Source organism: Tiliqua scincoides, chromosome 7, assembly GCF_035046505.1.
Source record: "Tiliqua scincoides isolate rTilSci1 chromosome 7, rTilSci1.hap2, whole genome shotgun sequence".
NCBI lineage: Eukaryota > Metazoa > Chordata > Lepidosauria > Squamata > Scincidae > Tiliqua > Tiliqua scincoides.
In genome coordinates this window covers 64,148,477-64,165,809 of record NC_089827.1, presented here as the reverse complement: position 1 = coordinate 64,165,809, position 17,333 = coordinate 64,148,477, and the positions used below count along the sequence as shown (strand labels likewise).

The following is a 17,333-nucleotide window of genomic DNA, read 5'->3' as shown; positions in this document are numbered from 1 at the left end:
TATTACGTAATGATTTAAAGTGCCACTGGGTGCCTGTGTAGGTGGGGATCCCCACAGGTATTTGCGCTGAGGTTGGCAAGAACTGTTGAGTTGAGCTTCTGCAAGTGGGCACCATCACATTTGAGGGAAAGTTGCTGCGAAAGTCACCTTCTGTTTTGAGTAGCCGGGTGTGATGATGAGCCAAGTTTGTTGGGTCTGGCTGGAAGCTCCTCCCCGGGGTGCAGGCACAGGAAGAGGTGGAGGTCAGAGGGAGCTGGCTGCGGGAGTCCCTTGGCTGGTGCGGGTCTGGAGCGAGCTGCCCTTGCACCGACTATGTGTGTGTCTTCTGTTCCAGCCATGCTGCAGATCAGTGGCCAGAGAGAGGGGAGAAGGGAGGAAAAGCCTGTTTACACAGACTGCAAACCGCCTGGGGAATAAAGCAGGAGAGGAAGTGAGCCGGCTCTGTCTGCCTGCTCCAACTTCCTGCTCTCTCCCGCACACACCAGCCGAGGGGGGAAAGAGAGAGAGAGGAACCGGGGAAAGAATCGGGATCTGGTTACAGGAGCGGCGGAGCGCGGAGAGGACTGTCAGCATGCGCAACCAGGGGGCTCGACCCCGCTCCCAGTAGAGCGCCGGGCAGCGGCTGGCGAAGCCCACCAGGCTCCGGGTACGTAGCTCCCAAGTTGGAGGGAGTTGGGAGGGGGAGGGAGTTGGGAGCTGCGGGGCAGGGGCACCGCTCCAGAGCGCGCCCCGCGCCTTGCGCAGCTCAGGGTGCCAGGGGATGCCTGCCCCGCCGCAGGGCATGGGGGGGTGAAGCCCTGTGTGTGTGTGTGTGAGTGAGTGAGCCCTGGTGTGTAGCCCTGTGTGTGTGTGTGAGCCTTGTGTGTGTGAGAGAGTAAGCCCTGTGTGTGTGTGTGTGTGTGTGTGTGTGTGTGTGAGAGAGAGAGAGAGAGAGAGAGAGAGAGTAAGCCCTGGTGTGAGCCCTGTGTGTGTGTGTGTGTAGAAGCCCTGTGTGTGTGTGTAAGTGTGAGCCCTGGTGTGTGTGTGTGTGAGTGAGCCCTGGTGTGTAGCCCTGTCCGAGTGTGTGAGTGAGCCCTGTGTGTGTGTAACTGGGAGCCCTGGTGTGAGTGAGCCCTGTGCGTGTGTGTAAGTGTGAGCCCTGGTGTGTGTGAGCCCTGTGCGTGTGAGTCCTGGTGTGCGTGTGCGAGCCCTGCCTGAGTGTGCGCGCGCGCGCGCAGCGAGCAGCGTGAACGCGGATGCCCGCGCTGCTGCGCTGCCCGGGACAGCCCGAAGTGCCATCTGGCGAGGGGGTGGGGAGCGCTGAAGACGCAACTCGCGCCGAGGGGAGGAAGAGCGCGAGAGAGGAAGGAGGCCACCAGTGCCTCATGGGGGGGTGGCGGCCAGACGCAGTGGGGAGCGCGGGGCGCGCCAAAGGCGGGACGGGCGCTGGCGAGGGACGCGCCGCTGGCAGCCACTCTGGGGAAGGGGTTGTGGTGGAAGGACTGTGTGTGCGGGCGGGGGGGGGGTCTCCACCTGCTTCTGGTCCCTACCGGGGGGGGCAAGCTGGGAATTCACTGGGGGGAGGGAGTGGGGAGAAGCAGCTTGGGCAGAGGAGCGCGCGGGTCGAGGGATGGCGAGGGCGGCCGCCCCCTGTTGGGGGAAGGGGGCCGCCTTTGTGAAGTGGGGGGGGAGAAGCGTGTGTGAGGAAGCCCCCTCTGACAGGCTGGCGGCCAGAGCAGCCCCCCAGAGGAATGACGTCGCCAGGAGTTGCTTGCGCCCTGTGCGCGCCGGCCTTTACCTGAGGGGTGTGGGGGGGGAAGTGGGGGGTGTTCCGTTGGGGGTTGGTGTGTGGAAGAAAAGGGCCTCTCTCTCTCTGAGAGTGGGCGCCCACACACGCACACACACACTCAGAGAGTGGGGGGCCAGCCCTGGAAGCAGGAGTTTGCTCAGGGACAGTGCAACTCGGGGGGGGGGGGCTGCGAGGAGAGAGAGAGGAAGAAACAGCCCGAGGGGGCTTTGGAGACGGGGGGGGGAGGAGGGAGAAGTGTTGGGAGAGTTCCTGGCTTGTCTGGAAACAGCAAGACTAATTGCCATGCGCTTCCGGTTTGAAACTGGCAGCAGACAACATCTTGAAAATGAGTCACTGCAGCTCACAAAGAAACTCTGTGGTTTGCTCCTTCTCAGGTTCAGGTCCTTTTCCAGCTTCCTTTGTAGTCTTCGGAGAAAGAGAGCTCCCCTCACTCACCAGACGCCCCCCCCCCAGCCCATCTTGTAGGCTTTGCGCACCATCAGCTCCACAAGAGGGGAGAGAAAGGAAAAACCTCCAAAGTTGTTTTTGGATCTGGCTTTGCTGAAGGTTGGAGGGACTCTGATGCTGCAGCAGGGAAAAAAAGCTCCTTGAATTTTCCACTGGCCTGCAGGAAGAGAGCCCGTTTAGTCATGGCTAAGTAATGTCTGCACACACCAAGCTAATCTCATTAGGAGTTTCCATTCCCTAACACAGGAGGGTTTTGTGAAGCCCTCTCGGCCCCTTCTGTCGAAGCCCAAGACAAGTTACATCTTTATTGAGGTAGGAGTGGGATCGAGTCTGTTTAATGTAGCATTGTTTTGGTGTTGATCATGAGATCTTCAGTGTCCTTTTAATGGCAACCCAAGAGTACAAAGGTTTCCTTTTAATGTCACCAACATAACGGGTCTACTTATGCAGTGTTTGGCCCTTGCAAATTCTTGATTGGTTTTAAAACTTTGATCTATGAGTGTTTGATAATTTAGCATTTCATCATGGAGTGCTGTAAAATTATCAAAGACCTCAAGGCTGGATAGATCTACTGTAGCTCATTCCTTCTTGCCTCCCCACTTCTCTGTATTTTAGTTCAAAGCAGTGGTTCTCAAACATTTAGCATTTGGACCCACTTTTTAGAATGAGAATCTGTCAGGACCCATCAGAAGTGATGTCATGACCAGAAGTGACATCATCAAGCAGGAACATTTTTGACAATCCTAGGCTGCAATCCTACTCACAGTTACCCAGGTGTAAGTCCCATTGACTATCATTGTTACAAGAATATACATAGTAGCATGTTAAAAGTACAGGTCTGTAACATTTCCCCAAATGCAGTCATATACCATGGGAGCCTCAAGTCTAATATATGAAAAATAAAATATTGAAAATGAATGGGGACCCACTGAAATTGGCTAGCGACCCACCTAGTGAGTCCCGACCCACAGTTTGAGAAACACTGGTTCAAAATACTAAATAGTACAATAGTGTTACCATGGCAATGAACATGAATTTGGACAAATTCTAGAAGTTAGTGGTAGACAGGGAGACCTGGCATGCTGTGGTCTCTGGGGTCAAAAAGAGTTGGACATGAGTTAACGACTGAACAACAACAAACTAAATAGTACATTCTTCTGTTTATAATGACTACAAAATGTTTTATCTAAACATATACATGTAAATTACATATGCATGTAAATTACATTACATACAAATGCATAAATTTGCATTTGGCCAAATTATTTTGTAACATGCTTATAATTATATGTGATTACATTTTTGATGATAGTGCGTATTACATTCACATTTAAAATCTTTATTCATTTCTTAGCTCCCAAAGAAACGCTTATTTACATTGAAATATTATTCCCATTCTGAAAGCAAATTGCTAGAGCCTGAATAGACGTATATTTCACATTTTTACATACCAGTATCAAATTTCTATGTAGCAAGGTGACTAGGCATCTGGGAATTTGTCCAGCCTTGATTGCCTACACTGTATTAAAAATTGGCATTTGTTTTGTATTTATAAGCCTTGGTTGTTGAGGATTTGTCTTGTGTCTCTTGCCTCAGATCTCTGATATGGGGTGGGTTAGAATTTCAACAAAATAAGAATTTGATGCATTGGGAAAATACATCTGGAAAGCCTGCTGGACTCCTTGCTCCTGGAATTTCAGGACTTCAGCAGCAAAAAGTGCATTTTCGGTGTTACATCTCCTAAAAAGTAGAGACCTGGGAACTGCCACTCATGCTTTTGTAAACCCAAGAACCATGTGCTGTACACAGGGATGACTGTGAAGAAAGTTTGGAAGCTACAAACAGGTGGACCATGTGGCAACAGGTGGCACATGGCAACCCATCTTCTCTTAGGAATGGAAAGTGTGACTATTAATCCTTTGGAGTGGAGCCACGTATAATGCAGAATGTTGGTTATGCTGTTTAAAGGCTTAACAGTTTTTATATCTTCTTCAGTCTGCTGGAGAGGTCCTGCTAAGATCTCACCAGAAGTTTGGTCAGTGATGGGATGGAGCATAGTAGTGGCTCAAACTCTGAAACTTTCTGTCCAAGAATGTATGGTGAAGTCTCTCTTGTGATTAGATCAAGAAAGAGTGTGCTACATGGATACATTCCAGTTTGGGGCAGCAGGTCCTGTTGGTGCTAGCCCTTGACTCTGGCTCAGAAGCTAGTGGGTTAGATTTGGCCCTTGAATGTGAGCACTTGTAGACACAATGAAGTTTATTGGTACTCTGGTTTGCATGGGGAACTTCTTTATTATCTCTTCTTTGTGGTTTCATTAATGTTAAGGAATACTTTTGCCATTTCCATTGTGTGTGTTGAACAATCCCCAAAATTGAATAATCACTGCTCACACAGAACTCTGGATGCATGGTGAGAATCCCCAGTATGAACCACTAGATCAGGATGCATGAGCATAGTTGCTTGAATTTAGTTTAGCCTGTAGTTTGATGCACTGTTAGTGCCCTATGCATAATCTGCTGTAAATCTGTGTAAGCCCCACTGGAAATTTTGTTTGTGCAGCAGACATTATTAATGCAGTGTATTGATATCTAGGGGCATTCAATTTGAATTGAGTCCATGTTGCCATGTGTGGGTCATATCTTTCATGTCTACCCTTTGCCATTTTCAGCTAGCAGAGATTTAGGGCCCAATTCTGTCTGGGCCTTGAGCTGTTAGAATTCCCATTCTGGCAGCTCAAGACCCTTTACAGTGGTTTAAAAGCTGGGCAGTTGTTTTTAAAAGGTTAGTTTTTGTTCTCTTGTCAGCATTTTTCAAAGCTTAATTTTCAAAACCAATGATGGTATACCACAGTGTAATATCTTGAAATGTATATCTCAGGGGTGTTCAAACTAAGAATCACATGAGATAAACTTCAGATGTTTGAGAGTTGCCAGAGAGATGTTTGAGAGCTGCAGTATTTTAGAAGCATTTAAATTCTTAAATATATTTACTCACCATAAATATTAAACTTATGTTTTAATCCATCAGACTATACCTTGTAAATAAGTATAAAGCTTGAAAATTTCTTATTTACCTTTTATATTAATTGTGATGGAAAAATGATCTCAGCCAACATATTTTTGCAAGTTGCATGTTAGAGTCACACATAGCTTGTGAGCTGCAGTTTGACTGCCCCTGGTATATATGATTATAACTCATTAATCAGTAGCCTAAGGTCACAATCCTAACCAGGTCTTCTCAGAAGTAAGTCCTATTTTGTTCAGTGGAGCTTACTCTTAAGAAAGTGTTGTTTGGATTGCAGCCATAGTTTGATAGGTACTTTAGCACAAGAGTTTAATTGGGAACAAAGATGTTTGCATACTATGGAGTAAGAGACTGTCAGCACAATCTTATTTACTCAAAGGTAAATTATATTATAGTCAATGTGGCTTACTCTCAGAAAGTGTGTATCGGATTGCAGCATGTATCATACATGCTGGTGTTTGAAAAATCCCCTCACTGTGAATGAGTAGCAGGATGTCTTTTCACTCAGTTGATTAGCAACTGAAGAGTAGAGGCTGTCCTGGCAGCTCTCCTTCAGTCTATAGCAGGCAGAACAGCAAATAGAGGTGGGAACTAAAAGAGGAGAATACAAGAGACTTCTCCCTTCATAAATGGCATGGCTGGTTTGCAGGTGAGGCTGGGCGGTTTTTCAAAAACAGATGTGACGTCACCTCTTGCAAATACTTCAGCTCCTTTATGGGACAGTTTCTATAACCCGTGCTGCCAATGTCAACAGCTGCCAATTACTACTGCATGTGCGGCTCTTGGGCTAACTTGTGGAGGGACCAATCTAGGATGGTGCTTAACTGAATCATGTCAAAATTAGCATGTATATTTATACTGTACACACCCTTCACTTCCGTAAGCACTGACTCATGGCCTAGATGTGGTGGCGTGCCTAGTACTTTGCAAAGCAGATTTTGATTTAGTTTTACTTGCTGGGTTGAGTAAAGGGCACTACTTGGCTTCCTGCAAGGTATCTATCTGTAGGCCTTAGACTTTTGTAGGCCTTAGGTCATTTGTAGCCACACCCAGAGCTAGCTGTAACAGGCCACGATGGCATGTTTGCTTAAAAAAAAGACATAGCTTACTATGCCAACTTTTGTTTTGTTCTGTTGTCTTCTGTGTCGTGCGCCTTTGGCATGTTCCATAATAGAGTTGTTCCAGAGATGTACACATTTGTTTGATTTTCAGCTTCTTGCTTCATGAATCAGCTAGCATTCTTGGGACTTCTGAGAGATTTTGAAAGACAAGAACATATCTGTTCTCAAGCATCTTGTTGCATTATGTATGACTTAAGAATTAGTCATGATTTAGAGTGGAATGTCAAGATATAGGAACAGGAAGTCAGGCTGACTGAGCATCAAAATGCTGAAAGAAGAAAGTGGCTAAGTATAAGACCTTCCTTGAAAAGGGCCTTTTATTTGACATTGAGGGCCCAATCCTCTGCTGCTCACCTGCCCGGCAGTACAGCGGTGCTGAAACAGCTGCTGCTGTATCCTTTGGTGCAGGAGAAGCAACCAGTGGTATCCTCGGGGTAAGGGAACACTGGTTCCTTTAACCTGTGTGGTGCCATTGCAGCCCCAATGGGTCTAGTTGGATCTGCGCCAGCTCAATTGCTGATGCAGAACCAAGAAGACCTGTGTAGGGCTCTGAGGCTCAGGAGTGGGGATAGGATCCGGTGATAGCGTCTGCCACCATCCCCGCCCCCCCCCGATTCGCCCTTCCTCCACCCAGTTTCCCCTTCCCTGCCTTCCCCCATCCTCCTCCTGCCTAGAAAAGCCTCTCTGCTGTGGTGGTTTATTTACCACCTTCCTTGTTCTACCAGAGTGGATGCCCAGCGCCTGCCTGCACTGGCCTCTCCACTGGTGCCTCCCTCACTGTGGCAGCTGCGATGGGCCTTACCGCAGCACGTATGTGGCAGTTTTTGCCCAGGCAGCATATGTGAGAGTGAGCAGCGCTGCCTGGGTGGAGGATCAAGTTGCCCATTCCTTTTTCTCACATTATTTATTCAGATTTTGACACTTAAATGTCTGTATCTGTTGATAATATTGATCATACTTGGATTTGTCTGGGAGGAGGCAGCTTAAGGACACATCTAGCAGATGGAGAAAAGCAGATGATACAAACAGAAGACCTCGCCAGTTGTGCTCATGAACACAATCTAATTTTGCTCAAGAGGGCCTGAAACCTGCAAGAAGCTAAACTTCTTCCAGGCTACATATCCTACTTTGACAGGCGCTTAAGCTATGTTTGTCCTATACTGGAGAGACCTTCAACAGTTCTATGTACTGAAATATAGCCCAACACTTAGGAGATTCCAGGCAATTGCGGGGTGTCTCATTATCCTGTTGAAATGACAAGGAAATGGAAGACACCACAAGGAACTGAAAAGCAGGCAGGGAGTTAACATAAATCCCACACAAGGTGCAGTATCTTTCTCCAAGTACTTTTGGTCAGGTGTCAGAACCAGAAGAACACACATGCGTGACAGAAGCTCATGGAGGCTAAAACCCTACAACACGTTCATTTGTCCATAAGCCTTAATGCAGCCATTTTCAACCGTTTTCAGCTCACGGCACACAGTCAAGGCACTAAAATTGTCAAGGCACACTCCCAGTTTTTTACTTACATTAAATTACCACATTACAATTAATTTTTAATTAATACAATTAATAAAATTAAATCATTACATGATAAAGGGCACAATCCTAACCAGGTCTACTCAGAAGTAAGTCCTATTTTGTTCAATGGGGCTTACTCATGGGAAAGTGTGGTTAGGATTGCAGCCAAAGACTGGGGGGGGGGAATGTGCCTGTGGGACTTCCTTCTGAGTAGACATGCCTAGGATTGGGCTTTTGGTTGCACTCTTTTTTCTCAAATACATGAGCAGGCAGTTGGCACTTCTCTCTCCTCCTCTCCCCCACCCCACCCCCTCCCACAGGCACATTCCCCCCATCTCATAATTGCAGTTAGCACCTCTCCTACTCTCCCTCCCGTCACTTGACTGTACCTTCCAAAGGTCCTGAATCACTTGCCTCACATTCTCCCCCTCATTGCGTGCTCCTCTATTTCAGAAAAAAGTGTGACCACCAGCCCAATCCTATGCTTGTCTACTCAGAAGTAAGTCCCATTATAGTCAATGGGGCTTACTTGCAGGAAAGTGGTCCACACCCCCAGGAAAGTGTGGATAGGATTGTGGCCCAGTGCCCTTCCTCTGAAAGGCAAAGGCAAGGCAGGGAGGTTTGCGTTGGGGAGCCGTAGGCCAGGAGAAGGGACTTCGAAGGCCAGCCCATTCTTAGGCTGCTGGCCTCGGCAGACTTGCTGGCTTCCCACCTGCTTGCCTGCCCTTGGTTCCCTCATTCTCACTCACTCTGCCCAGACCTCCTCCAGGCTTCTCTCGCTGCCCAATCAGCACGCAGGGCAAACAATGAACTTGATATCCAATCCTAGGCGTGTATACTCAGAAGTAAGCCCCACAATAGTCTAAGGGGCTTACTCCCAGGTAAATGAGGATTGGCACCTGCCTCCTCTGGCCCCGCAGCACACCTGAGGCTGCCTTGCGGCACACTAGTGTGCTGCAGCACAGCGGTTGAAAAACGCTGCCCTAATGTATGTAGGAAGCTTGAAAATGCATAACTGTCTTGTAGATGTGGTAGAATTTCCTTTCTAGGAGGGTTTCAGGTAAGTGTTGGGCATAGATTTATTGGGAATGATTTCAGTATAGGATATCCAGTGACTAAAAAGCGTGTAGCAGAAATTGAGCTCAAGTAAACTAACAGCCCAGTCCTATCCCCCACTGGTGCATTGGATTTAGGGCCGTTGATGGAGTTTCTGCTGTATCCTGTGTGCTGACAGAGGATCAGACTGGCCAGGAGAGGCAAGAGAAGAAAAAACATTACTTACTTTCCTGGCTGCTGCATGGTCACCTATGGGACTCCTCAGGCTATGCGATCTCTTTTGCTGCCAGTTAGCCCTCAAATGTACCTCTCCACAGGCAGAACTCAATCAGCAGCTGTTGGCGGCTCGTAGTCTTCCAGGTCTTACACTGGTGACAGTGCTTTGCAGACTGGCAGAGAGACTGCTGTTGCAATGGACTCTCGTATGCCGGTGCACCTCACAGCCTTACAGCATACTGCACAGATAGGATTAAGCCATAAGTGAGATTAGACAGTGATTTAAAATAAACTTCCTTTATGTGCATATGTTTATTTCCTTGGCTATAGTTTGTTCATATAGGCTTAGTTTTGTTTTTGGTATTGTTTATTGGAATGTTTAGTAATTGACTGATTTCTTGAGCCTGTGAGTCAGTGTGCTAAAGCAAGAATAATACAGTGAAACAAAAGGATGCTCACACAAACTTTTTAACACACTAACAGTCCAATCCTAACCTGCACTGGTACAGACAGGCCAGTAGGCCTGCACTGTTTCCAGCGCAGGGTTGGGGCTGGCTGTGGCTCAGCCTGGGGCAAGGGAAATTAATACTCCTTACTTTGGATAACATAACTGCAGCCTTAATTGGGCAAGTCAGATCTGTGCCATCTAAAGAGGTGGCGCAGATCCAAGCAGCCCAGTGCTGTGCAAGCTCCCCTCGGAGTCGGGTAAGGATACATTCTAAGTGCCAGATCCTGGTTCCACCCCCTGCTCGGCCCCAGGCCACCCCTGGGCCACCCATAGGCCTGCCTTCCCCAGACTCCTGCGCTGGCCTGACTCGGCTGACGTGAACTTACCAGTCCTAGGGCCAGCACGTGTCCTTGCACCGGCGTCCCCGACTCAAAAGGAGGTGTAAACGTGCCTTATGGCATTTAGAATTGCGCTCTAAGAAAGATTAATATATATTTTTCTGTAACCTAAAATTGTATGCTTTTACAACACAGGATTTGCGGTTTTTCTTTAAACTTTCACCTGTTGATTTTGTTCTACATTTTGGCACCCTCTACAAAACAGAGTTGTGTTACAATGTATGTATCTCCTAAACACATACAGAAACAGTCATACTGTCATACTTGTAGAGTCTGTCATACTGCAGTTTCTGTGCATATTTATTGTTATCTGTGTAGGAAAGGCTGGATTTACACATTTGTGCCACATAGGCAGACATTTTTCTGTTCCTAAGTGTGCCCAGGACACATGGGTAAGACCGAACCCTGCAGGGTCTCTTTCCTGCTACTCAACTGCTTCAAATACTACCATCAGGCACCTATTTTCTCTGTCTTTAGTAAATGCAGGTGCTCGTCTTGCATGACCCATGCAGTGAGCAAGGCAAGAATGGACCACATCACAGTTGCAACTTACATGATCAGAGAAGATTCATGGAAATTGCTACCATGATATTTGGCTCATGTCTTGCACTGCTCTAGCGATGCCCATCCTGGAATCTGGGCCAGGACCACACCCCTGATTGCAGTGGGGCAAAAAGAGTTTGGGTATTTTTGCAACTTTTTAAAAGCAAATTTGTAAATGTAGTTTAGACTGAAAAACCAGCTGAAATCCCTAGAACACATTCTCATATTCCTATATCTGTCATACATGTAAATTCAGTGGCAACACACAGCATAGTTCCAGGCATGTTTAATTGGAATTAAGTCCTGCTCTGTTCAATGGGACTTACTCCTAGGTAAGTGCATATAGGGTTGCACTGTTAAAGATTTCTAAAAATCAGATTTCTAACTTTATTCCATGATTTGCTGGTCTCAAAGTACTAAATATTTTGACCCATTTCTTTGCACTTCATTGAAGACAGTATGATAGCAAAATGAATTATGAAGTAGCCCAGGGTGTTTTTTGTTTTTTTTAATGAACTGCAACATATGGACATGACTATGCCTCTTAAAATATTAGGAAAATATTTTAAAGGGTATGCCTTTTTAAAAATTTGCAGTTGTGGTATTTAATAAAAGCAGTGCCTGTAAAATACACCAAATGCATTCTGAATAGGGAATCTAATTAACGTTGCAGGGTATGGCTAATATCTAAAGAATCATGTACCTGGGCCCAGATGCTTGTTATGTGCACACAAGGGGCTTTTGGGTTTCCCTGTGTGGTGCATTGGACTGATTTTCTAGGGTGTCATTTTGAAAACTAAAGGAGCTGTGATGGGAAGAGTAACCCGGAAGCCTTGGTACATGCTCAGGAGATCTTGTGTATGTCTGGAAGCTCCACCTATAGTTCTCTGCATCTCCCGTCTTCCTTTATTAATATTGATACATATCCAACAGTAGATTAGCAAGATTGCCAACAATGCCCATTGCTGGAACATTTTATCTTTTATAAAAACATCTTCGGGCGCAATCCTGAACGCACCTTCGGCCAGCGCAAGTCCCTTGTGCCGACTGAAGTGTGTTGCGAAAGTGCCGTAAAGCACTTTTGTGCCAGTCTTGGGGTAGATAGGCTGGTGCACAGACAAGCCCCGGTCTTCCTACACTGACTCGAGCCCTGGAACCCAATAAGTTTGCGTTGACCAGGCTTGGCTGGCAAAGGGGTCGGGGGGGGGGTCTTGGGGAGGGTGGGCAGGAGTTTCAGGGTGGGGGGAGGGTGGGTGGCGGATGTTCCTGGGTGCAGATGAGTGGGGAGCGGGAGGCAGGGTCAGGATCTGGCACTTATCCTAGCCCCATTCCCAGACTTCCTGTGGCGGTCACAGGCTGCTCGGATTTGTGCCACCAATTTCGGTTGCGTAGATCCAAGTAGCCCCATTGGATCTGCTGCAGCTCTCCTCGGGGTAAGAGGAAAAGTTTTCCCTTGCCTCAGACCAAGCCTCAGACAATCCAAAACTTGTGCTGGTTATAGCGCAGGCTCAGCAGCTTGCCTGTTCCAGTGCAAGTTAGGATTGCACTGTAAGTTGGCTCCTAGGTTTACAGCACTAGTAACATCTTAAAGGTGAATGTATTTATTGTGGTATGACCTTTTATAAACAAGAGCCTGTGGTAATCAGATGTAACTCACTTGAAGCAACCTCTTTTTGAGAGAGAGAGAGAGAGAGAGAGAGAGAGAGAGAGATTGATTTGCTGTGGTAACCAGTACCATATATCCAAAAACAAATGGGGGAACTTTTCCCTGTTCATTATTTAACAGTCTTTGGCAATTGTTGAACAAGGACGAGATGTTCAGAGACAGCATGGAGTGTATCTAGGTTTGCAGAATATATCCCATACTATATATAATATTTCTAGAACTAATAGGTTTGTCCCTTTTATTTATCCCAGTTGGTGTCTGCAAATTCCATTACTCTTCCAGTTGTTTGTTTATTTATTTTTTTAAAGAAAGGGGAGACATGGTTGGGGGAAAAAAAAGGCAGTTTGAAACCTAGATTAAACACAGATCTTTCAGTGAGAAGGGACTTTAATAACTATTACTTAGTGGACAAGTAAGTAATATACGTAGCAGAGTAGCAGTTATTATCACTATATCTGTTTGATCGTGGTCACATGTATGTTTTCCACATTTATAGAAGGGGAACCATCTTAAGTTTTATGTAAGTCAGCAGAATAATTATCTCTCTGCCACACTGACATGAGAGGAATGCAAAAAGTTTCATATGGAAAAAATAAAGATACAGGCTGACTTTGAACCTGGAAGTCCTTTTAGTGTGCAAGTCAATTCTATGCCAGTATAGCACAGATGCTCACCACATGAACAGAGCAGGAAGCATGAGGAGTCTGTATGCATTTTATTTTCTTCTCGTAATGAATTTTTGGAAACTGTAGATTTATGTGCTTTCCTGTATGGTTAGCCTCTGAAACATCTGAACAGGTTGGACTTTAAAAGCCTTAATGAACAGGAACCAGCTACGCTTCCTTCCTGTTGAAGACAGTTGTCACAATTCAGAAAGAGCAGTCTCTGTGCGGAAGCAGGCGTCCATGTGTTGCTTGCCTTGTGCATGGTGACCTGTGTGCACAAAAGGGTGAATGCAGGCAGTTGGGATTTTTTTTGTTTGTTTTTTAAATCTCCATCCAGGATCATAGGATGCTCTATAGTAATTGTGGCTCAGTTGGATTGCCATTGCTTGCACATACGTGATTGATGTGGTCAGCTTTGATATTAGCAGTCAACCACTGGAATTCAGCGGGACTGAAGTTATGATGGACAGATAGACTCGGATGCACCCCTGTAGCCAGCAAGGGGCTAATCTTCTGATGGACGGATTATTGGAACAATTCTGTTATGGCGATTGATGTTCTATAATCTATTACGTTTAATTTTAGTGCTTAGAAAGAGATCATTTAGGGCTTAGGAGAAATATCCCAACAGAAATTCAATAGCACAAGGTAAAACTGACAGATCATTTACAAGAATAATTAGAGCGATAGACATTTTATGCCTTATCTTTAAAAGCTGCTCTTCACATTTGAAATATCACCTTACACTTGTAATAGTGGAAGGGACCCCAAAGGACATTTTATGTGTAATAAGAAAAAATCTGCAGAACCCTTCCACCAACTCACTGCACTAACTTCCACCATCTAGTCCCATCAACAGAAGAATACAGGAATATTTTTCTATATACTATATGTATTCAGCAGCCCAATCCTAGCCAGTGCTGGTGTAGTGGAGCCTCTCAGTCCACACTGTATCCAGAGCTGGGAAGGAGCAGGCTGGAGGTCTCGTTGGGGTAAAGCCCCAGCCTGCTCAATGGGGCTACTCCAATCTATTGACTACTGACTACTGCATAAATCTCCTTTTTGAAAATGTACCTGGCAGTTGTTTGAAGTGTAGTCCTTGGATATGAACCCTCTTCTCCTCCCAGTCGTTTCCCTGAAAGGGTAATGTAGACAATGTTTATGATTATTGATATAGGTTCCAGAATTCTTCAACGATTTCTGCCTAGAGGAGGTCACTATAGCTTAAGAACATAAGAACAGCCCTGCTGGATCGGGCTATAGGCCCATCTAGTCCAGCTTCCTGTATCTCACAGCAGCCCACCAAATGCCCCAGGGAGCGCAACAGATAACAAGAGACCTGCATCCCGGTGCCCTTCCTTGCATCTGGCATTCTGACATAGCCCATTTCTAAAATCAGGAGGTTGCACATACACATCATGGCTTGTAACCCGTAATGGATTTTTCCTCCAGAAATTTGTCCAGTCCCCTTTTAAAGGCATCTAGGCCAGACGCCATCACCACATCCTGTGTCAAGGAGTTCCACAGACCATTCTCAGCAGCCTTTGGTGAAGGACCATATCGAACGCCTTCTGAAAGTCCAGATATATAATGTCCACGGGTTCTCCCTCATTCACATGCCTGTTGACCTTTTCAAAGAATTCTAAAAGGTTTGTGAGGCAAGACTTACCCTTCCAGAAGCCGTGCTGATTCTTCCTCAGCAAGGCTTGTTCGTCTATGTGTTTTAAGATTTTATCTTTGATGAGGCATTCCACCATCTTACCTGGAATAGATGTTAGGTTGACCGGCCTATAGTTTCCTGGGTCCCCTCTCCTTCCCTTTTTAAAGATTGGTGTGACATTTGCTATCCTCCAATTCTCTGGCACCGTGGCCGTTTTAAGGAACAAGTTGCATATTTTAGTCAAGAGATCAGCAACTTCATTCAATTCCTTAAAAACTCTTGGGTGGATGCCATCATGGTGACTTATTGACCTTTAATTTGTCAATTAAAGGTCAGCTTGAAGGTTTAGTATCCTAATCAATCAGTTGGTCCTATCAAAGATACTATCTATAACGTATTGAAACTTTTATTTTTTTGCTTCTGATTTTCTGAAGTCATCTTAGAAAATGTGAGGCAGTTGCAGTCCTTCTCAAATTTCCACTGGGTGGTGCTGCAGGAATTCCTACCTTTAAACTGATATCTGCCTTTCCCAGGAAGACACCTCCGAAATATAATAGGAGGAAGTCCTGATTTAGATTTCACAGTGTCAACACTTTGGGGGGGAAAAGCATGAGGACTCTCAAGCTGGAAATGATGCAGTTGCTGGTTATGGAAAACTTCAAATTTGTTGTCAACTCCCAAAATTAAAAAAAAAAAAGTTTCCTTAAGTTCAATAAAAATACAACCAGAATTATGATTATGTGGGAAAGACTGCATCAGTGTGGTAGGATTTGCACACTTGCTTGAAAGCCCAACTTTTAAGGTCAATTAAATTAAGAGATCTCTTTGCTGAATAAGTTTATCAAGTTTTTAAGCAGGCAAGCTGATGTGTTTTCTCTACCTTTGGCAGAAATGCTGAATTTTCACCAGCCACTTCCTATTTATTATCCCCAGAATATCTCCACTGAGAAATGCAGTTGGAAAGTATGGCTCAGACACGTGTTTGTTCCTTTATAGTCTGTATGGCTGTCTAGATAGCATTTGCTATTTCTTTTAGTGTCTCTTGATTTGGAATTGTTGCGCAAACCAGCCCTAAGGATGTGAGCTTCTAGCTTGTCAAATTAAGCCTATAGATTTCATGAATTAGAGATTGACAGTCCAATCCTATGTAACTCCCTGCACAACGATGCAGCTGTCCCAACAGGGCGCATGTTGCATCCTTCAGGGGAGTTTTAGGCCTCAGAGGTCTGGGCAAGGAAACGTTTGTTCCCTTGCTTAGGAGTAATCTGGGAGGACGGACTGAGGCCGGGAAGAAGAATAGGATATTGACAGTGCCACTTCTGTCCCCTTCTTGGCCTTGATCTGCTCTCCTCCCTGCCCTGATTTCCACCCCATTCCTCCCCTTCCCCTCCTGCCCCCCACTCTGACTTATCCTACTGTATCTTATGCAAATGTGATTTATGGCATGTTCACACTTGAATCTGGCACAGGAAGGGCTGCACCAGCCCAGCAGTAGGTAGGATGGTGCTATAAATTGCTTGATGGACACTTAACAAAGGGTTTTGTGTTTTGTAGCTCCTTAGAAACTAATAGGTCTCTTGTGGCATATGTTTTCATGGACTACAGCCCACTTTGGTAGATGCATTGAGTTATCTTTATTTGGCTTGTGTATAAATATATATGTACTCACACACGTACACACATGCTTAGACACGCACATGCCTAGGGGATATGCCCTTTCTTTGTCCTATGATACTTGTTTGCAGTGTTGATATGCAACAATGATGGCATATCCTCACTGGCATCATGCCGTGCTGAAGATTGATACAGGCATAATTCTGAAGTGTCCCCTAGGGCAAGGTAGGGGTTTCCTACTATGGCAGTCAAGAGGAAACCAGCTTTACAGACTGTGTGGACCATGCTGGTCCCTAGTTTTTCCTGTTAGGACAGGCCCTTACTTTATGTGCAACTACTGGTGTGGCTGTGGGCATCTTTTAACAAATTGATGCAGGCAGGAACTGCAAAATAAGGATCAGCTTCAGCCATGAATGGGAAGGAAACAAGAGGGTTCTGAAACTCCTGGTATCTGAGGATTGTGAAGACAAGACGTACTGGAGGAGGGAATCTGATTGCCCAAAATTATTTCTGTGCAAACATGCTCCTAATTTCTTTTTGCATGTTTTCAACATCTTTTTACTCTTTCCAAGGCGCAGACATGCAGTAGTAAAGATACTGATGGAGGATGATTATTTTCTGCTTATTTTCATAACACATGGTTGTCTACAAGTGAGCAGTCAACCTATTGGTTGAGGAGAAGCATTTGCCAACTACACCAAAGCAGCCTGCCAATTTTAAATTTATTTGGCTACATAAACTGCATTGTGAAACTTTTTCTTGAAATATTATTTTACTACTACCAGCCTATAGGAAATAAATATTATTCTACTTCTACCAGCCTATAGGAAATGCCAGTGTGAAATTTGTTGACGTTATAGGCCACAGAGATTTAGGGCCCAATTCTATCCAACTTTCCAGCACTGAAGCATCTACGCAAAGGGGAGTGTACTGCAACATGCAGCGGAGGGGGCAGTTTCAGAGGCCTCCTCAAGGTGAGGGAATGTTGGTTCCCTTTCCTCAGGGCTGCATTGCAGGTGCATCAGCACTGGAAAGTTGGATAGGATTGGGTCCTTAGATTCCCATTAGATAGTGGAATCTGAATTAAGAAATTAAATCTCATTACACGTATTGTATAGGTGCTGCCTCAGTATCTGTGAGGATCCATTCCTGGACCCCCTGA

The 17,333-nt window shown here is 45.6% G+C and overlaps 1 protein-coding gene across 2 annotated transcripts in view; it reads left to right on the top strand.

The window, feature by feature from the left end:
* The first annotated feature begins 272 nt into the window (after positions 1-272).
* Positions 273-17,333, top strand: part of ELK3 (ETS transcription factor ELK3) — a 49,133-nt gene continuing 32,072 nt past the window's right edge. For both annotated transcript variants that reach the window (XM_066634210.1, XM_066634212.1), the window contains exon 1: positions 273-646. The gene's annotated coding sequence lies outside the window, so the exon portion shown is untranslated. The remainder of the gene's footprint in view (positions 647-17,333) is intronic.